Consider the following 9,229-nt stretch of genomic DNA (forward strand, 5'->3'; position numbering starts at 1 on the left):
ATAAGCCTTCCCAGAATACTCTTTCCCTACCTAAAACACCATTCCTACCCTACTCCAACACCCAAACTTAGCTCCTATCCACCCTCCAGAAGTCCCACGCCCTCTCTGGACCTCTGCAGCTCCCTCCTCTTCCTCTCTCCCTTCTCTTATTTATACTCGGACCTCAGTTGCTGATGATTTTTTTTCTGTTGTACTGTTTATCTTCCTCTAGATTATGAGCCTTGTAGACACAAATGTCAATTGTCTTTTCACATATGAACTTTCCAGGGCTTTGTCCTAACTCTCTTGGAAATCTGGGAAGGCTCTACAGAGGAGGTGGCATTTGAGCAGGGCCAGCTTGAAACCATTCACCAGACAGACAGGGGTGAAAGAGTTTTTAATAGGAAATTATAAGGGGAGGTTTAAGGAATTTACTTGGTCTCTGAGCTGCTTTTTTTCTTCCCTCTTAAAGTGGAATAATTAAGAGCTGGGAATAAACCAGACGGTGGTGGCACACGCCTTTAATCCCAGCACTCGGGAGGCAGAGGCAGGCGGATCTTTGTGAGTTCGAGGCCAGCCTGGTCTAGAGAGCGAGATCCAGGAAAGGCGCAAGGCTACACAGAGAAACCCTGTCTGGAAAAACCAAAAAAAAAAAAAGAGAGAGCTGGGAATAGTAGCCCATGCTAAGTTAGGAGAATCACTCTAGTCCAGGAGTTTGAGACAAGCCTGTGCAACATAAAAGACTCCATCTAATATACATATATATATATATATATATATATATATATATATATATATATATATATATTTCTACCTCCTCATAAACATTTAGCAGATAGTAGGTGCCTAGTAAATGTCACCTCTCCAGCTTCTAACTGTTTTTGATTAGGTGAGATATGTTGGCTGCTCCTGAATACCTAGCCCAGGCCTGGGTTCTAGGATACTGGCCACTCCTTCAGCACCCCAGGTAATGCAGGTACTGCTTTGGAATGGTTGGGAAGGACTTGTTGAAGAGAGCAGAATGAAGCAGAGGTGTGTAAGATGTAGGACCAGTAAGCTTGTCTCCCAGGCACCTGCTGCCCTAAACCTCATGCAGGGTCAACTATACACCAGCAACTCAGGTACAGAGAGACCCAGAGCTTAATGATACATACCCCCACAATGACACAGGTATGTCCTGACATATCCAGACACGCAGACATGCATACCAGAGACACACTCACACAGAGACATAGACACAGTCCACATACTTCACAAAACGTAGTCGTGTGTGTCACATGCACCTGAACACAGGAATAAATGACAGAAACATGAAGCTTTGAATGACTCTCCACATGCAGTGTGACCCAGCACCTGACTAGATATACATACCCACCCACCAACTCTGTCCTTGCTCCCTGTGGCTGCAGGTCTGTCTGCTAGAACAGCATGGGAAACTCCCAGACCGAGTGTTTCTGTCTACTTCCTTGAACCTCATTTCTTCCCCAAACAGTCCCAATTTTTCTCTCAGCAGGGTCCACATAGCTTTCACTTCAATGGCAAATTTAACTTCTACTCAAGAGGACCCCTTTCTATTCCAAAGACAGTTGTCTCTCTTCTACTTTCTGGTCAACTTCTCACTCATTTCTTCTTAACCCTTTGTTCAACAGTCTCAACTATTGCATCTACTCCATGCCAGGCAGACACTTGAGCACTGGGCAAGGGGCCATTCCCAAGAAGACATAATCAGAGAGCCAACCTTCCTGCTTTGTCACCAGGCAAGTGACAATGAATTTTAGGTGTCTTACCCAAAACCAAGCTCCAAACTTGGAGACCAATGTCCAGAGAACACTGCACCTGAAGTCACTCAGCAATCTAGGGACCAGACAAAATTCCAGTCACAGATTTTGAACTCTGCCAATCAATCATTCGACCCACCCCCATGCTGTCTGCCATGCCCTGGCAGATGCTTATGTATCCTTCTGCCCTGGGTGCTTGATTTATCCACATTTACCATTCTACCATTCTACTCTGTTCCCCTCCCTGCCCAACATTTCACCTGTGAGTGTGCCTGGGCTCAGCCCTGCAAAGCACAGGCTGAGGCTGGCCTTCTTGCAGCAGAGAAGTTACAGAGATATGCTCTAGAGAGATAGATTTGTCTCCGCAACCAATGGTGAAGGGATGAAGGAGTCACCAACTAGTTTTCTGGGAAACACTACAGGAGCACTGTGCCCTCTGTAATCTTTTTTAAGGGACTCTGGACTTCAGTCAACCTAATGTCCCCTCTCCTATACTGCTGTGGAAATGGAGGGGGAGAAGAGATCAAAGTGTCTGAGAATCCAGAATTGAGATAGAGGCCCCTTGACACGATGGTGGCTGTGCTGGCCCCATGCTCAGTGGCTTATGCTTTTACCTGCCCCCTTCTCAAAAAGATGGCCTAAGGGGGACAGGGCTGGTAAAAGACCAGCAAACAAAGGACACTGTCCTCTTCCTGGCCTTTTCAAGCATCTCTAAACCTGCAAATTTGCTGTGTGACCTTACCTGGGGAGGAGACTCTCCTGACCCTGCTGTGAGGAAACCAGGACAGTGCCCCTAAGTGACCACCTAGATGCCAGTCTCTCAGTATAGAACTGGAAGTACTTCCCAAGCCCCAGATGGTGGTACTTCCCTCCACCCCGATGGTCCTTCTCACCTAGAAGGATAGGACAGGAGGAGATGCTGGAGTCACTGGCAGAGTTCCCAAGGCAGCAGGATCAGGGCAGTGAGTCCCTGTGAAGCTGTTCACCATGATCTTGAGCTTTGCAGTCCCCTCACTCCATGGTGAGATTGGAGATGCTGGTATCACAACCTTGTCCTGCTGGAGCCAGGCAGAGCAAGGGCAAGACAGTCTCTGTGCTTTGTTCCAAAGCCTTCTGAGTGTCCCAAGCTCTTCACTGGCCTCACCAAAGAGCCCTTCTGGATCTGAAGGAGCCACTTGATTTCCCAGTGGCCCAGTGCCTCCTGAGGACATTGTCTACCTTATCTGTCTATCTATCTGCCTAGCTATCTCTATAGTCACATCCCACCTGTCAACTTCTCCAGCATGACTTCATTCAGTTGACATCTCTTCGGCATCTATGAGAGATGTCCTGCTCTACTGATAACCCAGGAGTACAACAGAAGTATGGGAATAAGTGAGACATTAAATTCACAACTGCTTTGACCTTGGGAAAATTAGCTTTCCCCTCTGGGTCTCAGCATCCTTGTTGGCAAATAAGAAGGGTAAAATGATGGTGTGTGATGACCTCTTCATGTCTGAGGATGTGAAACTGTGACATGTGGCCCTGACATTAACATTCAGCTTGGGGAGAGAAGACTTAGGCACAGGAGGCTACAATGCTGGACAGAAACCACCCCCAGGGGCTTAGAACAGAAGCTGCACTTGTGTCTTGAGTGCTCAGGGACCACTTCTGGGAGAAATTGGGCTTTAAACCAAGTAGAATAATGGGAAGATTTAAAATTTTTAAATATACATAAATATAGTGTTTTAAGGGGGCCTGGGATGGTTTCCATCTGCTGTAAAAAAGAAGCCTCATTGATTAGGAGTGAGAGCCATACTTCTCTATAAGTTTAAGAATAAATATTTGGAATACAGTTAGAAATTACACTGGTTTAGGGAACTAACAGTAGTGTGTTCCCTTCTAGGGTTCATGACGTTACCAGCCATGAGTAGTGGGTTAGGTGTCCAGTACCAGGCAAGAATTTCTCCTATTGAGTGGACTAAGTCCAGTTTGATAACTATGTTTACCTTCAGGATATAAGTGCCACTAGTGAGCAACACTAGGTGAACTCAGAATGGTGTGTGTGTGTGTGTGTGTGTGTGTGTGTGTGTGTGTGTGTGTGTAAAACAATAATAATGAAAGAATAAGAAGCCATGGATGTGAGAAGGGTTGTAGGGGGGAATTAGAGAGAAGAGATGGAAGGGTATAATATAAATATAGTAGTCATCTATGAAATTATCAAAAACTAAATGTTAAAAAGTCCCAAAGCTGAGCTGGAGACTGTCAGTAGGTAAGAGCATCTGCAGCTCTTACAGATGATCCGAGTTCAGTTCCCAGCACCCACCCGTGCTGGGTGGGTCACAACCACATGTAACTTCAGCTCCAAAGGGCTCAAAGCCTCTGGCCTCTGTGTCCACCTGCACACTACATACATACCAAACACACACACACACACACACACACACACACACACACACACACACACACACATTTATTTTTTAAAGACTGAGGTTTGGGGCATGTGGGAAGTATCTAAGGACACAGTCTATGAAGAAGACATAGGAACCTATGAGGGAAGAAAGCTGCTGGTGCACATTTCTAAGATGGAAGAAGGGTTTCATCTGTGACAGTCTGGCATTATTCTGCCCTTAATTTCAGTGAGATCCTGAAGAGTCTGTTATTTTTCCTGTATTGTCTTACCTGCAGATAAGGCAGGGGAGTGGTGGTGAGAGGAGGCTCCGACAAAACCATCTACGAAGACACCATCAGGAAACATTACTTTATGTGGTAATTTAAACTTTATAAAGAAAAAACAGAGAGGGAAAGATATCTATGTGATCTGGAGACTATATAATGGAAGTGTTAAGAGTATTAAATCATTTCCCATATAGTGAAGAAAAGGATTAATATTTACAGTTCAAAAGTCAAGAAATAATAGCATAATCCCACTCTTCAGAAACAGATATGAGCGCCAAAGGGAATAATAACTCAAAGAATCAAGAGTGACTATACTTAGGGATAGGTGTTGGGGAAGTAAGGGCCAGGAGGCCACTCTTTGTTGTATTTTATTCCTTAAACTAAGTATTTGTGGTATTTTGATTGAAATAAAATTTAACTCTAAAACACTAAGTGAAATGCAATTTTGAAACACAATTTATTGAATTTTAACTCAATTGAGTATCTACTAAAATAAGTTATACAAAATACCTATATTCTTTTACTTCTTACATGTAGTCAACAAATTTGAATACACAGTTAAATGACACAGAATAAATCTAAAAATAATGAGTCAAAAGTTTTTACATAAGGAAAAAGTAGGTGGCTATCTCTCCAAGTCACATCAGATGCAGACAAGAAATCCATCAGTAAACAAACATTCATTAATTCCTACTGGTAATGGCTGAATGTGCCTCCTCACTGCTGGTGAAGGTATTCTTAAAGCATTAATTATTCTTTTCTTAACTGTGGTACTTTGGGAAACAGAACTGTATTTTCATTTCATGTGATCAGCAAGTGAATTTCTTTGGGAGAATGTGAAGTTATATGTATGCTTACCTGGCTTCACCTACCTAACTTCTGGATGGTATAGCCAATAAGTTAGGGTCTGGGGTTGTGTTTGACCTTGCTCCTGAAAACTTAGTAAATTATTTAAAAAAAATCATTTAATTTTTGCATTTTTCTTCAGTATCAACCATTGAAGGTAAGTTCTATTTCATATTAGAATAGTTAAAATTCTCAAACAAATGAATAAGATTAATACCTTGAAGTTCAGATTAGTTTTAATTGACTTGTAAATTAATTCCCGAAAGCATGTGAACATAAGTTGCAATGTAATAAGCCAAAGCCTTGGGATAATTGCTTTTATTTACTTTTCTTATTTCTATGTATTTTATGTGCATGGTGTTTTGTGCATGCAGTGTCTACAGAGGCCAGAAGATGGCATCATACCCCATGGAACTAAAGTTACAGATGGCTGCCACCATCTGGGTTCTGGGAATAGAATCTAGGCCCTTTGGAACTGCTCTTAACCCATAAGCCATCTCTCCAGCCCCAGATAATTATTTATATATTTCTTTCTAAAGTACCAAAGTGAGAAATTATACTACACAGACAATCATTAGTATTGATATTTTGTAAAGAGAAAATCACGTAAGTTTGCATTGATTTCTTTTTAGCATAAACATGTTGAAAACATGAGTTATATTTATAAATGACCAGAGACAGAAGGCCTGGCCAGGTTTGGTTGTACTTAGAAAGAGCATACCATTATCTAGTGGAAGAATGGAAAGGTCAGGCCTTCCTACACAACTAGACATTTACTCCAGGAACTGGGAACTCCAGTTACATTTTCATTGTCAATTTTAAGAGCTTTTCACATTCTAAGCAGTTTGTATGTAAGTGATAAATGTGATTGCCTGGAGTCAGGGCAAGACTTTGTATTGACTAATTTCCTATGCTAGAAGGATTTTTACTAAAACTGGCACAAGAGTGTTGTGTTTTACACTGTGACCTATTTCTAAATTAAGAACATAGTTTGGTATGAAAATACAAAATTGTCTTAAGAAAGTAATAAAGATACATTATGATTTGAAGCTATGAGAACTTTGTAATTTAAAAATGTGTTCGAAGTTCTGCATGAAAATCACATCCTCTTCTGAGGCAATCTTCATTTCTTCTAGTCCAGATGACAAATGAGTTAAAGCCGACATTTTAAAGCATATAAATCTGTTTTTTAAAATGCAATGTTGTGTAAGAGACACCCATGACTACACAGTGGGGAATGCATATTGAGATCTCTGAAACTCACAGCATAAGACATAATACCAGGCATAGTAAACATTAAAACATACACATCAAAACTTCTTACTAGATGGTCCATGAAGAAATAATATTATAGATTAGGATCTGCATAAGAGGAAAAACATGTGGTTTCTTTTCTTTCTGAGATTGGGCCACCTGCTGTAGCACGAATCTTAAAAGGACTTGTTAATAAAAACAAACCTGGAGCCAGGTATTGGAGTGAATGCTGGAAGATCAGAAAACCAGAACAAGCCATAGCTAACCTCACCATGCCAACTTCTCAGTCAATCCTGTTTCCTCAAACTGGAAGCCTCTGAGTCCTCATCCAGAATGAATCTCAGCTGAACTGCTGCTAAAAGCCTAAAAACTTAACCAGGCTGTAGTTCCTGATCCTCATGCCTTATATACCTTTCTGCTTCCTGCCATCACTTCCTGGGTTTAAAGGCGTGTGTCACCATGCCTGGCTGTTTCCAGTGTGGCTTTGAACTCACAGAGATCTGGATGGATCTCTGCCTCCAGAATGCTAGGATTAAAGGCGTGTGTGCCACCATTTTCTAGCCTCTATGTTTATCTAGTGGCTGTTCTGTTCTCTGACCCCTGGTAAGTTTATTAGGGTGCACAATATTTTGGAGAACACAATATCACCACAACCTGCTTAATATTATACTTTCTAAGTTCATCTATTTTCCTGCAAATTTCATAGTTTCATTTCTCTTTATAGCTGAAGAACATTCATTTTATACATGTACCTCATTTTCTTTATCCATTCATCTATTGATGGATATCTAGGCTGGTTCTATTTGTTTGCTATTGTAAATAGTGCAGTGGTAAATGTAAATGTGCAAATATCTGTATTGTAGAGTATGGAGTTCTCTGGGTATACACCCAGAAGTGGAATAGCTGGATCATATGGTAGTTCTACTGTAGACTTTTTTGATAAACATCCAAACTGATTTCTCTAGTGACTATATTTGCACTCTTACCAGCAATGTATAAGAGTTCTTTGCCCCATACTCTTTCCAACTTTTATTGTCAGATATCTTTTTTTTAATTAAAAAAATCTTTCCTTTTACATACCAACCTCTGTTCCACCTCCCTCCTCTTCTCCTGCTCCCTCACCATTCCAGCCCCATCCCCTCTTCATAGAGGGGAAGGCCTCCCTTGGGCAGTCCACACAGGCTGGTACACTAAGTTGGGGCCGGACCTAGGCCCTCTTCCTTGCATCAGGATTAAGTAAGGCATCACACCATAAGGAATGGATTCTAAAAAGCCAGTTCATGTGCCCTGGATAATTCCTGGGCCCATTGCCAGGGGACCCACAAACACATCAAGCCATGCAACTTTCACCCACATTCAGAGGGCCTAGTTTGGTCTCCTACAGGCTCCCCAGTCCAGAATCCATGAGCTCCTACTAGCTTGGGTCAGCTATTTCTGTGGTTTTTCTCATCATGATTCTGACCCCTCCTTGCTCTTATAATCCTTCTTCGCTCTCTTCAGCTGAATTCCAGGATCTTAGCCAAGTGCTTGGCTATGGGTCTCTGCATCTGCTTCTATCACTCACTGGATGTAAGTTCTATGATGTATTATTGTCAGATGTCTTAATGATAGTCACTCTGACAAGGGTGACTTTAATCTGAATTTCTCTGATAACTAGGGATGTTGAAAAATAAAAAAAAAATATTAGCCATTTATTTTTCTTCTTTTCAAAAGTATCTGTTTCATTAGCCTACTTGTTGACTGTCAGTTTTATTTCATTGGTATTTAATTTCTGCAATTCTTTGTAAATACTCGCTCTTTGTCTGAAGTGTAGCAGGTGACAATTTTCTCCCATCCTGTGGGTTATCTTTCTTCTGCTGTTAGTTTCTCTTGCTGTGCAGAAACTTTTTAATTTCATGTAGTCCTGTTGATACTTGGGTCTGGCTCTTGGTTATTGAATTCGATTCAAAAAGCTCCACCCCAGTGTCTTGAGGAGTACTCCCTGTGTTTTTCCCTAGAACTTTCAGTTTATCCAGTTTTAAATGTAGATATTTGATCCATTTTGAATTGATTTTTATACAACGTCAAAGGCAAGAGTTAATTGCATCCTCCTGCAAGTGGATATCCAGTTTTGCCAGCACTTGTTTATGAATAAGATATCTTTTTTTTTCTACAGGACTTTGCCTCACTGAGCATTGTGCCTCACTTATCAAAAATTAGGTGACCAAAGCTTTGTTCATTTATTTCTGGCCCTCTATTCTATTCTGTTCTGTTGGTTTAACCTGTCTGTTTCTATGTTAGCATCATAACATCGATTCATCAAAAACTGTGAGAATATTCTTAATTGGTGTAAATTATTAATTTTGTTGTTAGTCAAAACATTTTCAAATATAATCTTGGGGGAAGAGGAAAGGGAGTCTTCTTGAAGAGCCATGAAGAATAAACAGGAAGAAGTAATTCTTATTTTAAGAACTCACACCACTGAAAATTAAAATGGAAAGGACTAGAGTATGCACAAAGAGAAGACCACAGCACCGAAGAGAAGACTGGAGAGCTAGCCTGAGCAGAGGGCGTCCAGTACCAGCACTGGACGGAATAACGTGTAGCCTTCTTGCAGTCCTCTGTGTTTCCATTCAGGAGTCAAAGCACTGGGGAGTAAATAGGGAAAAGAAAGATCTGATGGGATGTTTTGAATATATGCCACAAGAGCTTGGAAACAACCAAAGGAGAGATAG

This window comes from Peromyscus maniculatus, chromosome 8, assembly GCF_049852395.1.
Source record: "Peromyscus maniculatus bairdii isolate BWxNUB_F1_BW_parent chromosome 8, HU_Pman_BW_mat_3.1, whole genome shotgun sequence".
Taxonomy (NCBI): domain Eukaryota; kingdom Metazoa; phylum Chordata; class Mammalia; order Rodentia; family Cricetidae; genus Peromyscus; species Peromyscus maniculatus.